Raw genomic sequence first — 21587 nt, 5'->3', positions numbered from 1 at the left:
TCCAATGGGTCCTATATGCCTTATAGCATTAGGACCACTCACGCTTAATTGCCCCCTGGGCTGGGATGGGTTCCCCTTTAAACTCCTATGGGCTGGTATCAGGCTCCTCCTCACTCCAGGATATGAAACCAGTTAAATATGGAGAAAGGGAAAAAGAAGCTCCAGATGATGTAGTATATTAAAGTTCAGTTTATTACCCACAATGTGGGTTTTAAAACAGGTAGGGTATACAAGTAAAAGAATGGTGGTCAGCTTGTGCTGGCTGCGCATCCTCTCTGCAGAGTGGCGAGCTGTGCTTCCAGCTTGCGTTCCACCTGACGTACCGTAATGACGCTATGCAATCCAATCTAACGCATTTCGGCACTTCCTGTGACGTCCTCAGAGATAGGAAGGCATAGCGATTGGTAGGTATTTATATTAAGAGTACCTCCCCTATCTCTGCCCAATGTTAATTGCAGACGGGAAATGGGTTGCGGACGTGTCCCCGCCATAATGATTGATTAAATGAGTGTCCGTGTCACCCCGGAAAGTAATTTTTTGCGAGTGGATTGTTTACTCCAAGGCTAACTAGAGAAGGGTTTTATCATGGGCCTTTTATGACACTGCCATTCCACTACTGGAGAGTTAACCCGGTTGGTCTAGTTAGGGGTAAATGCTCCAATAAATTATGTTTAATTTACGATTTGTCAGCACCTCATTCTTTTCACGTGCCTAGTATTAATTCCTTTATCCCATCTGAGGAATTTTACTTGCAATAATTTTTATTGTGTTTACATAAGAACAAACAATGAGATAAGGAGAAGAACAATAACATAGTCCATGTAACTGAATGATAAGCAGCATAAGGTTTGAGGTACGCATACATCAACGAACAGTCACACAGTAGAAATGAAGCATCCGTAATGAAATACAATTTGATCGTAGTAGCGATGCCCATCCTATCCAGGCACCCCATCTGGGAGCAAACTGTGCCACGGGGAGGATGACAGCATAGCCAGCATCTCTTTAGCATGTATCAAAATGTTATTAAAGCATAGGGGTACAGCAATGGGAGTCTAGAAAGTAGAACAAGATAAATAGGACAGAAGGGGTGAAAGGTGGGTAAAAGGAACCTCCAAAATAGTAGGAGGCAATGGGGGAAAAGAGAAAGCAAAGAACGACAAGAAGGTAACGTCAGAGGTTCCCATCAGCAGGTGTCAAGTGGCCCGGGTAAAGGGGAATGTTAGAGTATAATGCCCACGGCTCCCAAACTGCTGCAAAAATGTGTTCCCTGTCAAGCAAAATGCCCGCTAATTTCTCCTGAGACATAATCCAGGAGATTTTCCGTTTTGCCGCAGTGAGGGAAATAGTGTCTCGCTTCCAGGATCTAGCGAGTGTCATCTTGGCACCAAGAAGGATAAAAAAGAGCAATCTGGACATGTGTTTGGGGGCGTGAGCAATAGGATAATTAAGTAAAGCTATCTTGGGGTCCTGTGGAATAGCCAGACCAGAAAACTTCCTCAAAAGGTGGAAGATCTTATTCCAGAAGGACCTGATATGTGGACAGGACCACCAGGTATGATACATAGAGCCCGTCATCCCACAATTACGGAAGCACAATGGGGAGGTATTAGGAAACATCGCAGCCAATCTGGCCGGGACTCTATACCATCTGGTAAGAACTTTTACATTGGCTTCTATCAGGGAGATATTCAAGACGCCTTTAAATGAGCGGCGAAAACATTGTGTCCAAGTATCCAATGGGAGCGACTCGCCTAGGTCAGATTCCCAGGAAATCGCATATGAGGGTTTGGCCCTAGTCGATGCCAGGGAGGCGTAGATGATGGAAATGCCACCTCTCTGATCCAGTATATTAGAGCACCAATTCTCATACGGGGTGAGTGTGGGGGATTCCGGTTTGGTCAGCCAAATGGAGTGTAGGAAGTGAAGAATCTGTGAGTGTCGGAATAATTCTGAAGGGGGCATCTTCAAGATCTTCTTACAGTGCCCTAAATTGAGGGGACCTAATCTGTTGAAGAAATGTCCGATTCTGAATAAACCCTTGTTGAGCCACCATTTAAAGGCCTTTATATCCATCCCAGGAGGGAAATCGGGGTTGTTAAATAAATGAGTTAGAGGTTTCAAATCTGATGTGATCTTGGGGAGCTTATATAATGCGTCGCAAAGAGATACAGAGTGAGATAATGTCGGGGCAAGAATAGGAGGCCTGTTTTTAGGTTTACACCATAGAAGATAGTCGATTGTGTGGTGGGGGACTGCCTGCCGCTCAATATGGACCCAATCAGGCTTAGGACCCCTAGAATAAACCATAGATATTTGTGAAAGCTGTGAGGCCTGGTAGTACCACCACAGACAAGGAAGGCCCAACCCGCCGTCCTCTTTCCTGCGAAACAAGATGGATTTAGGGCAACGATGCCCTTTGTTGCCCCAAACATAGCGAACAATTTTAGACTGTAATTTAGATAGTTGCGATTTAGTAAGAGGGATGGGAAGTGATCTAAAGAGATATAAGATGCGTGGTAACAAGGTCATTTTGACCGTATTAATTCTCCCTATCCATGAGAGCTCTAGCTTAGACCAGGTGTTAAGATCGTCCTCCAGTTTTTTAAAGGTGCCCGGATAATTGACCGAGTAAAGTTTATCAATAGTGTTGAGCGAACACGGACTGTATTATTCGTGTTCGTACCGAATAATTGGATTTTTTTTACCCGAACACGGACACGGACACTTTACTGTATGTTCGGGTAAAAATCCATGTTCGGTCGTTTTATTTCCGGGTTTTGCATGCTTTGGCGCTCTTTTCATGGCGGGCTTTCAACAGCCAATCAACAATCGTTTAACTGGTGTGCCTTAAGCCATCCCAGCCATGCCTGCAAATGTCTTAGTAGCTGTGATTGGCCGTCTGAAGCATGTGACCAAGTCTTTATAAGTTCGAGGCAGCCGCCGCAGCAGCGTCATTCTGCTGCTTAGCTAAGGGACAGATCACACATCAATGTGCTGGCTGCTGATTAGGGAAAGATAGGCAGGAAAAAACCATTTGTGTCCGGATAGAATTGAGGGACAGGTCGGAGTGTTTAGGCAGGGCGAGTTGTAGGCATTTTAGGGATAGAGTCTGCTGAATTATAGGGTCAGTGTCTTCTACAAACTACAATCGATATTGCTGTGTGGGGGGTGGGGTCTGCACTCAATCCTGATCTACGATCTCTTCTCAATCCTGTTAGGGACAGAGTCTGCTGAATTTTAGGGAAACTGTGTTCTACAAACTACAATCGATATTGCTGTGTGGTGTGGGATTGGAGATAGGCAGGTGTCAGTGATCCACATCCATTTTTCTGTGTGTGAGCTGCAGTGAACACAATCTTTTTGGGCTGCAGTGAACACAATCTTTTTGGGCTGCAGTGAACACAATCTTTTTGGGCTGCAGTGAACACAATCTTTTTGGGCTGCAGTGAACACAATCTTTTTGGGGTGCAGTGAACAAAATCTTTTTGGGGTGCAGTGAACACAATCCTTTTTGGTGTGCAGTGAACACAATCTTTGTGGGGTGCAGTGAACAAAATCCTTTGTGGGGTGCAGTGAACACAATCTTTTTGGGGTGCAGTGAACAAAATCCTTTTTGGGGTGCAGTGAACAACATCCTTTTTGGGGTGCAGTGAACACAATCTTTTTGGGGTGCAGTGAACAAAATCCTTTGTGGGGTGCAGTGAACACAATCTTTTTGGGGTGCAGTGAACACAATCTTTTTGGGGTGGAGTGAACAACATCCTTTTTGGGGTGCAGTGAACAAAATCCTTTTTGGGGTGCAGTGAACAAAATCATTTTTGGGGTGCAGTGAACACAATCTTTGTGGGGTGCAGTGAACACAATCTTTTTGGGGTGGAGTGAACAACATCCTTTTTGGGGTGCAGTGAACAACATCCTTTTTGGGGTGCAGTGAACACAATCTTTTTGGGGTGCAGTGAACACAATCTTTGTGGGGTACAGTGAACAGAATCTTTGTGGGGTGCAGTGAACACAATCTTTGGGGGGTACAGTGAACACAATCTTTTTGGGGTGCAGTGAACACAATCTTTGTGGGGTGCAGTGAACACAATCTTTTTGGGGTGGAGTGAACAAAATCATTTTTGGGGTGCAGTGAACAACATCCTTTTTGGGGTGCAGTGATCAAAATCCTTTTTGGGGTGCAGTGAACACAATCTTTTTGGGGTGCAGTGAACAAAATCCTTTGTGGGGTGCAGTGAACAGAATCTTTGTGGGGTGCAGTGAACACAATCTTTGGGGGGGTACAGTGAACACAATCTTTTTGGGGTGCAGTGAACACAATCTTTGTGGGGTACAGTGAACAGAATCTTTGTGGGGTGCAGTGAACACAATCTTTGGGGGGTACAGTGAACACAATCTTTTTGGGGTGCAGTGAACACAATCTTTGGGGGGGTACAGTGAACACAATCTTTTTGGGGTGCAGTGAACAACATCCTTTTAGGGTGCAGTGAACACAATCTTTGTGGGGTGCAGTGAACAACATCCTTTTAGGGTGCAGTGAACACAATCTTTGTGGGGTACAGTGAACAGAATCTTTGTGGGGTGCAGTGAACACAATCTTTGGGGGGTACAGTGAACACAATCTTTGTGAGGTGCAGTGAACACAATCTTTGTGGGGTGCAGTGAACACAATCATTGTGGGGTGCAGTGAACTCAATCTTTGTGGGGTACAGTGAACACAATCTCATACTTCTGAAGATTTGAGGGTGCTGCCTGTTCCATACTCCCCCTACTCCTCATCTAGCCTTTTAGGGGTACAAACAATAGTAATTGGGGCCTAGTGTGGTTGTGTACGTGTGATATACATACACTTTTTTTGGATCATATTTTCTATTCCGCTATTTAATCAAAAACCTTTGGGGATCAGTTAAATTGGGGGATAGTCTGTGTTGGTACGTGTGAGAGAGATCCACCTTTCCAAGTTGTTGGGGTTCATCTCATACTTCTGAAGGTTTGAGGGTGCTGCCTGTTCCATACTCCCCCTACTCCTAGCCTTTTAGGGGTACAAACAATAGTAATTGGGGCCTAGTGTGGTTGTGTACGTGTGATATACATACACTTTTTTTGGATCATATTTTCTATTCCGCTATTTAATCAAAAACCTTTGGGGATCAGTTAAATTGGGGGATAGTCTGTGTTGGTACGTGTGAGAGAGATCCACCTTTCCAAGTTGTTGGGGTTCATCTCATACTTCTGAAGGTTTGAGGGTGCTGCCTGTTCCATACTCCCCCTACTCCTCATCTAGCCTTTTAGGGGTACAAACAATAGTAATTGGGGCCCAGTGTGGTTGTGTACGTGTGATATACATACACTTTTTTTGGATCATATTTTCTATTCCGCTATTTAATCAAAAACCTTTGGGGATCAGTTAAATTGGGGGATAGTCTGTGTTGGTACGTGTGAGAGAGATCCACCTTTCCAAGTTGTTGGGGTTCATCTCATACTTCTGAAGGTTTGAGGGTGCTGCCTGTTCCATACTCCCCCTACTCCTCATCTAGCCTTTTAGGGGTACAAACAATAGTAATTGGGGCCCAGTGTGGTTGTGTACGTGTGATATACATACACTTTTTTTGGATCATATTTTCTATTCCGCTATTTAATCAAAAACCTTTGGGGATCAGTTAAATTGGGGGATAGTCTGTGTTGGTACGTGTGAGAGAGATCCACCTTTCCAAGTTGTTGGGGTTCATCTCATACTTCTGAAGGTTTGAGGGTGCTGCCTGTTCCATACCCCCCCTACTCCTCATCTAGCCTTTTAGGGGTACAAACAATAGTAATTGGGGCCTAGTGTGGTTGTGTACGTGTGATATACATACACTTTTTTTGGATCATATTTTCTATTCCGCTATTTAATCAAAAACCTTTGGGGATCAGTTAAATTGGGGGATAGTCTGTGTTGGTACGTGTGAGAGAGATCCACCTTTCCAAGTTGTTGGGGTTCATCTCATACTTCTGAAGGTTTGAGGGTGCTGCCTGTTCCATACCCCCCCTACTCCTCATCTAGCCTTTTAGGGGTACAAACAATAGTAATTGGGGCCTAGTGTGGTTGTGTACGTGTGATATACATACACTTTTTTTGGATCATATTTTCTATTCCGCTATTTAATCAAAAACCTTTGGGGATCAGTTAAATTGGGGGATAGTCTGTGTTGGTACGTGTGAGAGAGATCCACCTTTCCAAGTTTTTGGGGTTCATCTCATACTTCTGAAGATTTGAGGGTGCTGCCTGTTCCATACCCCCCCTACTCCTCATCTAGCCTTTTAGGGGTACAAACAATAGTAATTGGGGCCTAGTGTGGTTGTGTACGTGTGATATACATACACTTTTTTTGGATCATATTTTCTATTCCGCTATTTAATCAAAAACCTTTGGGGATCAGTTAAATTGGGGGATAGTCTGTGTTGGTACGTGTGAGAGAGATCCACCTTTCCAAGTTGTTGGGGTTCATCTCATACTTCTGAAGGTTTGAGGGTGCTGCCTGTTCCATACTCCCCCTACTCCTCATCTAGCCTTTTAGGGGTACAAACAATAGTAATTGGGGCCTAGTGTGGTTGTGTACGTGTGATATACATACACTTTTTTTGGATCATATTTTCTATTCCGCTATTTAATCAAAAACCTTTGGGGATCAGTTAAATTGGGGGATAGTCTGTGTTGGTACGTGTGAGAGAGATCCACCTTTCCAAGTTGTTGGGGTTCATCTCATACTTCTGAAGGTTTGAGGGTGCTGCCTGTTCCATACTCCCCCTACTCCTCATCTAGCCTTTTAGGGGTACAAACAATAGTAATTGGGGCCCAGTGTGGTTGTGTACGTGTGATATACATACACTTTTTTTGGATCATATTTTCTATTCCGCTATTTAATCAAAAACCTTTGGGGATCAGTTAAATTGGGGGATAGTCTGTGTTGGTACGTGTGAGAGAGATCCACCTTTCCAAGTTTTTGGGGTTCATCTCATACTTCTGAAGATTTGAGGGTGCTGCCTGTTCCATACCCCCCCTACTCCTCATCTAGCCTTTTAGGGGTACAAACAATAGTAATTGGGGCCTAGTGTGGTTGTGTACGTGTGATATACATACACTTTTTTTGGATCATATTTTCTATTCCGCTATTTAATCAAAAACCTTTGGGGATCAGTTAAATTGGGGGATAGTCTGTGTTGGTACGTGTGAGAGAGATCCACCTTTCCAAGTTGTTGGGGTTCATCTCATACTTCTGAAGGTTTGAGGGTGCTGCCTGTTCCATACCCCCCCTACTCCTCATCTAGCCTTTTAGGGGTACAAACAATAGTAATTGGGGCCTAGTGTGGTTGTGTACGTGTGATATACATACACTTTTTTTGGATCATATTTTCTATTCCGCTATTTAATCAAAAACCTTTGGGGATCAGTTAAATTGGGGGATAGTCTGTGTTGGTATGTGTGAGAGAGATCCACCTTTCCAAGTTGTTGGGGTTCATCTCATACTTCTGAAGGTTTGAGGGTGCTGCCTGTTCCATACTCCCCCTACTCCTCATCTAGCCTTTTAGGGGTACAAACAATAGTAATTGGGGCCTAGTGTGGTTGTGTACGTGTGATATACATACACTTTTTTTGGATCATATTTTCTATTCCGCTATTTAATCAAAAACCTTTGGGGATCAGTTAAATTGGGGGATAGTCTGTGTTGGTACGTGTGAGAGAGATCCACCTTTCCAAGTTGTTGGGGTTCATCTCATACTTCTGAAGGTTTGAGGGTGCTGCCTGTTCCATACTCCCCCTACTCCTCATCTAGCCTTTTAGGGGTACAAACAATAGTAATTGGGGCCTAGTGTGGTTGTGTACGTGTGATATACATACACTTTTTTTGGATCATATTTTCTATTCCGCTATTTAATCAAAAACCTTTGGGGATCAGTTAAATTGGGGGATAGTCTGTGTTGGTACGTGTGAGAGAGATCCACCTTTCCAAGTTGTTGGGGTTCATCTCATACTTCTGAAGGTTTGAGGGTGCTGCCTGTTCCATACTCCCCCTACTCCTCATCTAGCCTTTTAGGGGTACAAACAATAGTAATTGGGGCCCAGTGTGGTTGTGTACGTGTGATATACATACACTTTTTTTGGATCATATTTTCTATTCCGCTATTTAATCAAAAACCTTTGGGGATCAGTTAAATTGGGGGATAGTCTGTGTTGGTACGTGTGAGAGAGATCCACCTTTCCAAGTTTTTGGGGTTCATCTCATACTTCTGAAGATTTGAGGGTGCTGCCTGTTCCATACCCCCCCTACTCCTCATCTAGCCTTTTAGGGGTACAAACAATAGTAATTGGGGCCTAGTGTGGTTGTGTACGTGTGATATACATACACTTTTTTTGGATCATATTTTCTATTCCGCTATTTAATCAAAAACCTTTGGGGATCAGTTAAATTGGGGGATAGTCTGTGTTGGTACGTGTGAGAGAGATCCACCTTTCCAAGTTGTTGGGGTTCATCTCATACTTCTGAAGGTTTGAGGGTGCTGCCTGTTCCATACCCCCCCTACTCCTCATCTAGCCTTTTAGGGGTACAAACAATAGTAATTGGGGCCTAGTGTGGTTGTGTACGTGTGATATACATACACTTTTTTTGGATCATATTTTCTATTCCGCTATTTAATCAAAAACCTTTGGGGATCAGTTAAATTGGGGGATAGTCTGTGTTGGTACGTGTGAGAGAGATCCACCTTTCCAAGTTGTTGGGGTTCATCTCATACTTCTGAAGGTTTGAGGGTGCTGCCTGTTCCATACTCCCCCTACTCCTCATCTAGCCTTTTAGGGGTACAAACAATAGTAATTGGGGCCTAGTGTGGTTGTGTACGTGTGATATACATACACTTTTTTTGGATCATATTTTCTATTCCGCTATTTAATCAAAAACCTTTGGGGATCAGTTAAATTGGGGGATAGTCTGTGTTGGTACGTGTGAGAGAGATCCACCTATCCAAGTTGTTGGGGTTCATCTCATACTTCTGAAGGTTTGAGGGTGCTGCCTGTTCCATACTCCCCCTACTCCTCATCTAGCCTTTTAGGGGTACAAACAATAGTAATTGGGGCCCAGTGTGGTTGTGTATAGGGTTGAGCGAACACCTAGATGTCCGTGTTCGACGGGTTCGGCCGAACTTTAAAAAAAAGTCCGGGTCCGTGTCCCGGACTTTTACCGAACTTTTCCCGGACACCGAACCCCATTGAAGTCAATGGGGACCCGAACTTTAAGGCACTAAAATGGCTCTAAAACACCAAAGGAAAGGGCTAGAGTGCTGCAAATGGCAGCAAAACGTAATTAAGAGCATGGCAAGTGCTCTGCAAACAAATGTGGATAGGGAAATAACTTAAAACAACAAAAAAAAAACAGAAAAATAAAACAATGTTCTTCTTCATCTCTGAAGGACGAGGCCCATATGGAGTAGGAGGGAGGTTGAGGTGGTGGTGGATGTGGCGGTGACATAGGCGTGCGCACAGGGTGTGCTGGGTGTGCCTGGGCACACCCTAATCACCTAGGGCACATAGCATTGCCAGTGAGGAGATGGGAAAGATCTCCCTGGGACCTGCTCTGCTCTATTTCTCCTTGCCTACAGGTACATGGCCCCGATACATTACTCTCCCTGCTGGCAAACACATGCATGTGTATTTCAACTTTGGGGTGCACACCTTAATGCAATAGGCTGCGCACACCTATGGGCGGTGTAGGTGGAAGCGGCGGTGGAGGAGGACCAGGGCCGGATTAACAGCATCATGGGCTTGGTGCTGAGGATTTTGAAGGGCCTTAAGGGCCGTGCCTTGCCATGCACCCAGAGGAGGAAGGGTGCAGCCATGCATGCCTAATTCAACATGGGATGCTGTCTCTGAAGCCCATAAACACATCCATGCATCGCCAACTGTCCCTCCTTGTCTGGCCTTCACGCTGTGTGGGGAGGTTCTGAGGGTGCTGCCTGGGGAAGCGAGCATAGAAGCCAGACTTCTGTGTTTACAAGTGACAGAAGAGCGGTAACAGTGAATATGGCCAACCCGGGGCCTATATAAAAGGTAGGGGCCTGGAGCTGCAGCTCCAATAGCCCCTACATTAATCTGGCCCTGAGGAGGAGGACGAGGTAGCCAACACTGCTTCTTTTCAAAAATTTTAAATGAGGGTACACCCCAAAAGAGTGAGAAAGAGCAAAAATGGAACAATGGGTGGGTAAGGTCGGTATCCATTGCTATTCTGCATAAGGTACGGAAAAGTCCCGTGGGATCCATGCCTGGTTCATTTTAATGAACGTGAGCTTGTCCACATTGTCTCTGGACAGGCGGCTGCGCTTGTCTGTTATAACGCCCCCAGCCGTGCTAAATACCCGTTCAGATAATACACTGGCTGCAGGGCACGCCAGCACCTCCAAGGCGTAAAGGGCAAGCTCAAGCCATGTGCCCAATTTGGAGACCCAGAAGTTGAAGGGGGCAGACCCGTCATTCACTACATGTAGGCGTGTGCACACATACTGCTCCACCATGTTGGTAAAATGCTGCCTCCTGCTAAGACGTTCCATCTGAGCTGCTGGTGCTGCTGTTTGTTGTGGCGTGCTGACAAAGCTTTTCCACATTTCGGCCATGCTAACCCTGCCTTCTGAGGTGCTGGCGGTGCCCTGGTTGCGTTGGCGACCTCCTCCTCCTCCTCCTCTGCCTTGTGCTTCCACTGTGGCCCCGCTGTCAGATGGGAATGCCAGCAGCATGGCGTCTACCAGCGTGCGCTTGTACTCGCGCATCTTGCGATCGCGCTCCAGTGAGTGAATTAAGGACGGTACGTTGTCCTTGTAACGGGGATCCAGCAGCGTGGCCACCCAGTAATCAGCACAAGTTAGAATGTGGGCAACTCGGCGGTCGTTGTGGAGACACTGCAGCATGTAATCGCTCATGTGTGCCAGGCTGCCCAGAGGCAACGAAAGGCTGTCCTCTGTGGGAGGTGTATCGTCCGTGTCCTCTGTATCCCCCCAGCCACGCACCAGTGATGGCCATGAGCTGGCCTGGGTGCCACCCTGCTGTGAACATGGTTCCATCTCCTCCTCCAGCTCCTCCTCCTCCTCATCCTCCTCATCCTCCAGAACTGTGCCCCTGCTGGACAATTGCGTCCCTGGCGTTTGCGTGTGCAGGAACCCACCCTCGGAGCCCCTTGCGAATGACTGCCCTGAAAGCCTTGGAAATGTTACCTCTTCATCCTCCTCCTCCTCCTCATCCTGTGCCACATCCTCTTCCATCATCGCCCGAATTGTTTTTTCAAGGAGGCATAGAAGTGGGATAGTTAAGCTGAGAACGGCGTCATTGCCACTGGCCATGTTGGTGGAGTACTCAAAACAGCGCAACAAGGCACACAGGTCTCGCATGGAGGACCAGTTAAATTAAATAGCGGAATAGAAAATATGATCCAAAAAAAGTGTATGTATATCACACGTACACAACCACACTGGGCCCCAATTACTATTGTTTGTACCCCTAAAAGGCTAGATGAGGAGTAGGGGGAGTATGGAACAGGCAGCACCCTCAAACCTTCAGAAGTATGAGATGAACCCCAACAACTTGGAAAGGTGGATCTCTCTCACACGTACCGACACAGACTATCCCGCAATTCAATTGATCCTCAAAGGTTTTTATTGAATAGCGGAATAGGAAATATGATCAAAAAAAGTGTATGTATCTCGCACGTACACAACCACACTAGGCCCCAATTACTATTGTTTGTACCCCTAAAAGGCTACATGAGGAGTAGGGGGGGTATGGAACAGGCAGCACCCTCAAACCTTCAGAAGTATGAGATGAACCCCAACAACTTGGAAAGGTGGATCTCTCTCACACGTACCGACACAGACTATCCCCCAATTTAACTGATCCCCAAAGGTTTTTGATTAAATAGCGGAATAGAAAATATGATCCAAAAAAAGTGTATGTATATCACACGTACACAACCACACTAGGCCCCAATTACTATTGTTTGTACCCCTAAAAGGCTAGATGAGGAGTAGGGGGGGTATGGAACAGGCAGCACCCTCAAACCTTCAGAAGTATGAGATGAACCCCAACAACTTGGAAAGGTGGATCTCTCTCACACGTACCGACACAGACTATCCCCCAATTTAACTGATCCCCAAAGGTTTTTGATTAAATAGCGGAATAGAAAATATGATCCCAAAAAAGTGTATGTATATCACACGTACACAACCACACTGGGCCCCAATTACTATTGTTTGTACCCCTAAAAGGCTAGATGAGGAGTAGGGGGAGTATGGAACAGGCAGCACCCTCAAACCTTCAGAAGTATGAGATGAACCCCAACAACTTGGAAAGGTGGATCTCTCTCACACGTACCAACACAGACTATCCCCCAATTTAACTGATCCCCAAAGGTTTTTGATTAAATAGCGGAATAGAAAATATGATCCAAAAAAAGTGTATGTATATCACACGTACACAACCACACCAGGCCCCAATTACTATTGTTTGTACCCCTAAAAGGCTAGATGAGGAGTAGGGGGAGTATGGAACAGGCAGCACCCTCAAACCTTCAGAAGTATGAGATGAACCCCAACAACTTGGAAAGGTGGATCTCTCTCACACGTACCAACACAGACTATCCCCCAATTTAACTGATCCCCAAAGGTTTTTGATTAAATAGCGGAATAGAAAATATGATCCAAAAAAAGTGTATGTATATCACACGTACACAACCACACTAGGCCCCAATTACTATTGTTTGTACCCCTAAAAGGCTAGATGAGGAGTAGGGGGGGTATGGAACAGGCAGCACCCTCAAACCTTCAGAAGTATGAGATGAACCCCAACAACTTGGAAAGGTGGATCTCTCTCACACGTACCGACACAGACTATCCCCCAATTTAACTGATCCCCAAAGGTTTTTGATTAAATAGCGGAATAGAAAATATGATCCCAAAAAAGTGTATGTATATCACACGTACACAACCACACTGGGCCCCAATTACTATTGTTTGTACCCCTAAAAGGCTAGATGAGGAGTAGGGGGAGTATGGAACAGGCAGCACCCTCAAACCTTCAGAAGTATGAGATGAACCCCAACAACTTGGAAAGGTGGATCTCTCTCACACGTACCAACACAGACTATCCCCCAATTTAACTGATCCCCAAAGGTTTTTGATTAAATAGCGGAATAGAAAATATGATCCAAAAAAAGTGTATGTATATCACACGTACACAACCACACTAGGCCCCAATTACTATTGTTTGTACCCCTAAAAGGCTAGGAGTAGGGGGAGTATGGAACAGGCAGCACCCTCAAACCTTCAGAAGTATGAGATGAACCCCAACAACTTGGAAAGGTGGATCTCTCTCACACGTACCAACACAGACTATCCCCCAATTTAACTGATCCCCAAAGGTTTTTGATTAAATAGCGGAATAGAAAATATGATCCCAAAAAAGTGTATGTATATCACACGTACACAACCACACTAGGCCCCAATTACTATTGTTTGTACCCCTAAAAGGCTAGGAGTAGGGGGAGTATGGAACAGGCAGCACCCTCAAACCTTCAGAAGTATGAGATGAACCCCAACAACTTGGAAAGGTGGATCTCTCTCACACGTACCAACACAGACTATCCCCCAATTTAACTGATCCCCAAAGGTTTTTGATTAAATAGCGGAATAGAAAATATGATCCCAAAAAAGTGTATGTATATCACACGTACACAACCACTCTAGGCCCCAATTACTATTGTTTGTACCCCTAAAAGGCTAGGAGTAGGGGGAGTATGGAACAGGCAGCACCCTCAAACCTTCAGAAGTATGAGATGAACCCCAACAACTTGGAAAGGTGGATCTCTCTCACACGTACCAACACAGACTATCCCCCAATTTAACTGATCCCCAAAGGTTTTTGATTAAATAGCGGAATAGAAAATATGATCCCAAAAAAGTGTATGTATATCACACGTACACAACCACACTAGGCCCCAATTACTATTGTTTGTACCCCTAAAAGGCTAGGAGTAGGGGGAGTATGGAACAGGCAGCACCCTCAAACCTTCAGAAGTATGAGATGAACCCCAACAACTTGGAAAGGTGGATCTCTCTCACACGTACCAACACAGACTATCCCCCAATTTAACTGATCCCCAAAGGTTTTTGATTAAATAGCAGAATAGAAAATATGATCCCAAAAAAGTGTATGTATATCACACGTACACAACCACACTAGGCCCCAATTACTATTGTTTGTACCCCTAAAAGGCTAGGAGTAGGGGGAGTATGGAACAGGCAGCACCCTCAAACCTTCAGAAGTATGAGATGAACCCCAACAACTTGGAAAGGTGGATCTCTCTCACACGTACCAACACAGACTATCCCCCAATTTAACTGATCCCCAAAGGTTTTTGATTAAATAGCGGAATAGAAAATATGATCCCAAAAAAGTGTATGTATATCACACGTACACAACCACACTAGGCCCCAATTACTATTGTTTGTACCCCTAAAAGGCTAGGAGTAGGGGGAGTATGGAACAGGCAGCACCCTCAAACCTTCAGAAGTATGAGATGAACCCCAACAACTTGGAAAGGTGGATCTCTCTCACACGTACCAACACAGACTATCCCCCAATTTAACTGATCCCCAAAGGTTTTTGATTAAATAGCGGAATAGAAAATATGATCCCAAAAAAGTGTATGTATATCACACGTACACAACCACACTAGGCCCCAATTACTATTGTTTGTACCCCTAAAAGGCTAGGAGTAGGGGGGAGTATGGAACAGGCAGCACCCTCAAACCTTCAGAAGTATGAGATGAACCCCAACAACTTGGAAAGGTGGATCTCTCTCACACGTACCAACACAGACTATCCCCCAATTTAACTGATCCCCAAAGGTTTTTGATTAAATAGCGGAATAGAAAATATGATCCCAAAAAAGTGTATGTATATCACACGTACACAACCACACTAGGCCCCAATTACTATTGTTTGTACCCCTAAAAGGCTAGGAGTAGGGGGAGTATGGAACAGGCAGCACCCTCAAACCTTCAGAAGTATGAGATGAACCCCAACAACTTGGAAAGGTGGATCTCTCTCACACGTACCAACACAGACTATCCCCCAATTTAACTGATCCCCAAAGGTTTTTGATTAAATAGCGGAATAGAAAATATGATCCCAAAAAAGTGTATGTATATCACACGTACACAACCACACTAGGCCCCAATTACTATTGTTTGTACCCCTAAAAGGCTAGGAGTAGGGGGAGTATGGAACAGGCAGCACCCTCAAACCTTCAGAAGTATGAGATGAACCCCAACAACTTGGAAAGGTGGATCTCTCTCACACGTACCAACACAGACTATCCCCCAATTTAACTGATCCCCAAAGGTTTTTGATTAAATAGCGGAATAGAAAATATGATCCCAAAAAAGTGTATGTATATCACACGTACACAACCACACTAGGCCCCAATTACTATTGTTTGTACCCCTAAAAGGCTAGATGAGGAGTAGGGGGAGTATGGAACAGGCAGCACCCTCAAACCTTCAGAAGTATGAGATTGTGTTCACTGTACCCCACAAAGATTGAGTTCACTGCACCCCACAATGATTGTGTTCACTGCACCCCACAAAGATTGTGTTCACTGCACCTCACAAAGATTGTGTTCACTGTACCCCCCAAAGATTGTGTTCACTGCACCCCACAAAGATTCTGTTCACTGTACCCCACAAAGATTGTGTTCACTGCACCCCAAAAAGATTGTGTTCACTGCACCCCAAAAAGGATGTTGTTCACTGCACCCCAAAAAGGATGTTGTTCACTCCACCCCAAAAAGATTGTGTTCACTGCACCCCACAAAGATTGTGTTCACTGCACCCCAAAAAGATTGTGTTCACTGCACCCCAAAAATGATTTTGTTCACTGCACCCCAAAAAGGATTTTGTTCACTGCACCCCAAAAAGGATGTTGTTCACTCCACCCCAAAAAGATTGTGTTCACTGCACCCCAAAAAGATTGTGTTCACTGCACCCCACAAAGGATTTTGTTCACTGCACCCCAAAAAGATTGTGTTCACTGCACCCCAAAAAGGATGTTGTTCACTGCACCCCAAAAAGGATTTTGTTCACTGCACCCCAAAAAGATTGTGTTCACTGCACCCCACAAAGGATTTTGTTCACTGCACCCCACAAAGATTGTGTTCACTGCACACCAAAAAGGATTGTGTTCACTGCACCCCAAAAAGATTTTGTTCACTGCACCCCAAAAAGATTGTGTTCACTGCAGCCCAAAAAGATTGTGTTCACTGCAGCCCAAAAAGATTGTGTTCACTGCAGCCCAAAAAGATTGTGTTCACTGCACCTCACAAAGATTGTGTTCACTGTACCCCCCAAAGATTGTGTTCACTGCACCCCACAAAGATTCTGTTCACTGTACCCCACAAAGATTGTGTTCACTGCACCCCAAAAAGATTGTGTTCACTGCACCCCAAAAAGGATGTTGTTCACTGCACCCCAAAAAGGATGTTGTTCACTCCACCCCAAAAAGATTGTGTTCACTGCACCCCACAAAGATTGTGTTCACTGCACCCCAAAAAGATTGTGTTCACTGCACCCCAAAAATGATTTTGTTCACTGCACCCCAAAAAGGATTTTGTTCACTGCACCCCAAAAAGGATGTTGTTCACTCCACCCCAAAAAGATTGTGTTCACTGCACCCCAAAAAGATTGTGTTCACTGCACCCCACAAAGGATTTTGTTCACTGCACCCCAAAAAGATTGTGTTCACTGCACCCCAAAAAGGATGTTGTTCACTGCACCCCAAAAAGGATTTTGTTCACTGCACCCCAAAAAGATTGTGTTCACTGCACCCCACAAAGGATTTTGTTCACTGCACCCCACAAAGATTGTGTTCACTGCACACCAAAAAGGATTGTGTTCACTGCACCCCAAAAAGATTTTGTTCACTGCACCCCAAAAAGATTGTGTTCACTGCAGCCCAAAAAGATTGTGTTCACTGCAGCCCAAAAAGATTGTGTTCACTGCAGCCCAAAAAGATTGTGTTCACTGCAGCCCAAAAAGATTGTGTTCACTGCAGCTCACACACAGAAAAATGGATGTGGATCACTGACACCTGCCTATCTCCAATCCCACACCACACAGCAATATCGATTGTAGTTTGTAGAACACAGTTTCCCTAAAATTCAGCAGACTCTGTCCCTAACAGGATTGAGAAGAGATCGTAGATCAGGATTGAGTGCAGACCCCACCCCCCACACAGCAATATCGATTGTAGTTTGTAGAAGACACTGACCCTATAATTCAGCAGACTCTATCCCTAAAATGCCTACAACTCGCCCTGCCTAAACACTCCGACCTGTCCCTCAATTCTATCCGGACACAAATGGTTTTTTCCTGCCTATCTTTCCCTAATCAGCAGCCAGCACGTTGATGTGTGCTCTGTCCCTGAATCTAAGCAGCATAATGACGCCGCTGCGGCTGCCTCGAACTTATAAAGACTTGGTCACATGCTTCAGACGGCCAATCACAGCTACTGAGACATTTGCAGGCATGGCTGGGATGGCTTAAGGCACACCAGTTAAACGATTGTTGATTGGCTGTTGAAAGCCCGCCATGAAAAGAGCGCCAAAGCATGCAAAACCCGGAAATAACACGACCGAACACGGATTTTTACCCGAACATACAGTAAAGTGTCCGTGTCCGTGTTCGGGTACAAAAAATCCAATTATTCGGTACGAACACGAATAATACAGTCCGTGTTCGCTCAACACTAGTTGTGTACGTGTGATATACATACACTTTTTTTGGATCATATTTTCTATTCCGCTATTTAATCAAAAACCTTTGGGGATCAGTTAAATTGGGGGATAGTCTGTGTTGGTACGTGTGAGAGAGATCCACCTTTCCAAGTTGTTGGGGTTCATCTCATACTTCTGAAGGTTTGAGGGTGCTGCCTGTTCCATACTCCCCCTACTCCTCATCTAGCCTTTTAGGGGTACAAACAATAGTAATTGGGGCCCAGTGTGGTTGTGTACGTGTGATATACATACACTTTTTTTGGATCATATTTTCTATTCCGCTATTTAATTTAACTGGGCCTCCATGCGAGACCTGTGTGCCTTGTTGCGCTGTTTTGAGTACTCCACCAACATGGCCAGTGGCAATGACGCCGTTCTCAGCTTAACTATCCCACTTCTATGCCTCCTTGAAAAAACAATTCGGGCGATGATGGAAGAGGATGTGGCACAGGATGAGGAGGAGGAGGAGGATGAAGAGGTAACATTTCCAAGGCTTTCAGGGCAGTCATTCGCAAGGGGCTCCGAGGGTGGGTTCCTGCACACGCAAACGCCAGGGACGCAATTGTCCAGCAGGGGCACAGTTCTGGAGGATGAGGAGGATGAGGAGGAGGAGGAGCTGGAGGAGGAGATGGAACCATGTTCACAGCAGGGTGGCACCCAGGCCAGCTCATGGCCATCACTGGTGCGTGGCTGGGGGGATACAGAGGACACGGACGATACACCTCCCACAGAGGACAGCCTTTCGTTGCCTCTGGGCAGCCTGGCACACATGAGCGATTACATGCTGCAGTGTCTCCACAACGACCGCCGAGTTGCCCACATTCTAACTTGTGCTGATTACTGGGTGGCCACGCTGCTGGATCCCCGTTACAAGGACAACGTACCGTCCTTAATTCACTCACTGGAGCGCGATCGCAAGATGCGCGAGTACAAGCGCACGCTGGTAGACGCCATGCTGCTGGCATTCCCATCTGACAGCGGGGCCACAGTGGAAGCACAAGGCAGAGGAGGAGGAGGAGGAGGTCGCCAACGCAACCAGGGCACCGCCAGCACCTCAGAAGGCAGGGTTAGCATGGCCGAAATGTGGAAAAGCTTTGTCAGCACGCCACAACAAACAGCAGCACCAGCAGCTCAGATGGAACGTCTTAGCAGGAGGCAGCATTTTACCAACATGGTGGAGCAGTATGTGTGCACACGCCTACATGTAGTGAATGACGGGTCTGCCCCCTTCAACTTCTGGGTCTCCAAATTGGGCACATGGCCTGAGCTTGCCCTTTACGCCTTGGAGGTGCTGGCGTGCCCTGCAGCCAGTGTATTATCTGAACGGGTATTTAGCACGGCTGGGGGCGTTATAACAGACAAGCGCAGCCGCCTGTCCAGAGACAATGTGGACAAGCTCACGTTCATTAAAATGAACCAGGCATGGATCCCACGGGACTTTTCCGTACCTTATGCAGAATAGCAATGGATACCGACCTTACCCACCCATTGTTCCATTTTTGCTCTTTCTCACTCTTTTGGGGTGTACCCTCATTTAAAATTTTTGAAAAGAAGCAGTGTTGGCTACCTCGTCCTCCTCCTCAGGGCCAGATTAATGTAGGGGCTATTGGAGCTGCAGCTCCAGGCCCCTACCTTTTATATAGGCCCCGGGTTGGCCATATTCACTGTTACCGCTCTTCTGTCACTTGTAAACACAGAAGTCTGGCTTCTATGCTCGCTTCCCCAGGCAGCACCCTCAGAACCTCCCCACACAGCGTGAAGGCCGGACAAGGAGGGACAGTTGGCGATGCATGGATGTGTTTATGGGCTTCAGAGACAGCATCCCATGTTGAATTAGGCATGCATGGCTGCACCCTTCCTCCTCTGGGTGCATGGCAAGGCACGGCCCTTAAGGCCCTTCAAAATCCTCAGCACCAAGCCCATGATGCTGTTAATCCGGCCCTGGTCCTCCTCCACCGCCGCTTCCACCTACACCGCCCATAGGTGTGCGCAGCCTATTGCATTAAGGTGTGCACCCCAAAGTTGAAATACACATGCATGTGTTTGCCAGCAGGGAGAGTAATGTATCGGGGCCATGTACCTGTAGGCAAGGAGAAATAGAGCAGAGCAGGTCCCAGGGAGATCTTTCCCATCTCCTCACTGGCAATGCTATGTGCCCTAGGTGATTAGGGTGTGCCCAGGCACACCCAGCACACCCTGTGCGCACGCCTATGTCACCGCCACATCCACCACCACCTCAACCTCCCTCCTACTCCATATGGGCCTCGTCCTTCAGAGATGAAGAAGAACATTGTTTTATTTTTCTGTTTTTTTTTGTTGTTTTAAGTTATTTCCCTATCCACATTTGTTTGCAGAGCACTTGCCATGCTCTTAATTACGTTTTGCTGCCATTTGCAGCACTCTAGCCCTTTCCTTTGGTGTTTTAGAGCCATTTTAGTGCCTTAAAGTTCGGGTCCCCATTGACTTCAATGGGGTTCGGTGTCCGGGAAAAGTTCGGTAAAAGTCCGGGACACGGACCCGGACTTTTTTTTAAAGTTCGGCCGAACCCGTCGAACACGGACATCTAGGTGTCCGCTCAACCCTATTTATCAATGGAATTTGGAAGTTTAACGCCAAGGTAAGGAATGAAATTAGGGTTCCATTGGAAGGGGAAGTAAGACCGAAGGTTATCTAGGAGAAGGGGGGGGGGGGGCAGAAATGTTCAGTGCGGTAGATTTGGGAATATTGACATGGAGGCCCGAAATCTGACCAAATTCCTGAAGAAGTTTGAGAATGTTAGGAGTGGAGATAAGTGGAGAGGTAACAAACAATAAAAGGTCATTGGCAAATAAGGCACATTTATGTTCAAGGGACCCACAAGAAACCCCTTTAATGTCTGGATGATTCCGGATGGAAATAGCCAGAGTCTCAATCGCTATAGCAAAGATTATTGGGGAAAGTGGACATCCTTGTCTAGTACCTTTGCAAATAGGGAACTGCGACGAATAGTGGCCTGCTATCCTTATCTGGGCTGAGGGAGTGGAGTATAGGGATCGGAGCAATCCCTGGAAATTGGGGCCGAAACCCCATCTCTTCAGAACTTCAAATATATAGGGCCACAAGACTGAGTCGAAGGCTTTACAGAGGTCAATTGAAAGGAGATAACCTTCCTGTTTGGTATTTCCAGACCACTGAGAATTCAGTAGGGAGATAATATCTATTGCCCGACGTACCTGATCCGTGCCTTGGCGACCAGGTATAAAACCCGCCTGATCCATATGGATATAGTTGGCAATAAAGGAGGACATTCTGTTGGCCAATACTTTGGTAAGGATCTTGAGATCGTTGTTAATTAAGGAGATGGGGCGATAGTTAGCAACATCGCTCGAGTCTTTGCCTGGTTTTGGGATAAGCGAAACGGTGGCTGAATTCGGGTCGGGGCCTAAGTTGTGGCCATCACGGAGAGAATTGAAAAAACGCGCCATATATGGGGCGAGGATGGTGCCAAATTTTTTATAATATAGGTTGGGGAAACCGTCAGGTCCAGGGGTTGAGGTAAGTTTCAGGGATTTAAAGACTATCTTTATTTCGTCCACAGAGATAGGTTTCTCCATGAAGTTGGAATGTTCCGCGGTTAAGGAAGGGAGATCAACATTGTTCAAAAAGCCGTCTAGGTTTGTGGGAGTCGTCTCAGGGGCCGAGTAGAGTCTGGAATAGAAGTCTTGGAAAGTTGCCATCACTTTCTGAGGATGTTGGGAT

Source organism: Pelophylax lessonae, assembly GCF_965119305.1.
Source record: "Pelophylax lessonae genome assembly, chromosome: 7".
NCBI classification, from domain to species: domain Eukaryota; kingdom Metazoa; phylum Chordata; class Amphibia; order Anura; family Ranidae; genus Pelophylax; species Pelophylax lessonae.
Note: the sequence above shows the minus strand (reverse complement) of the source record.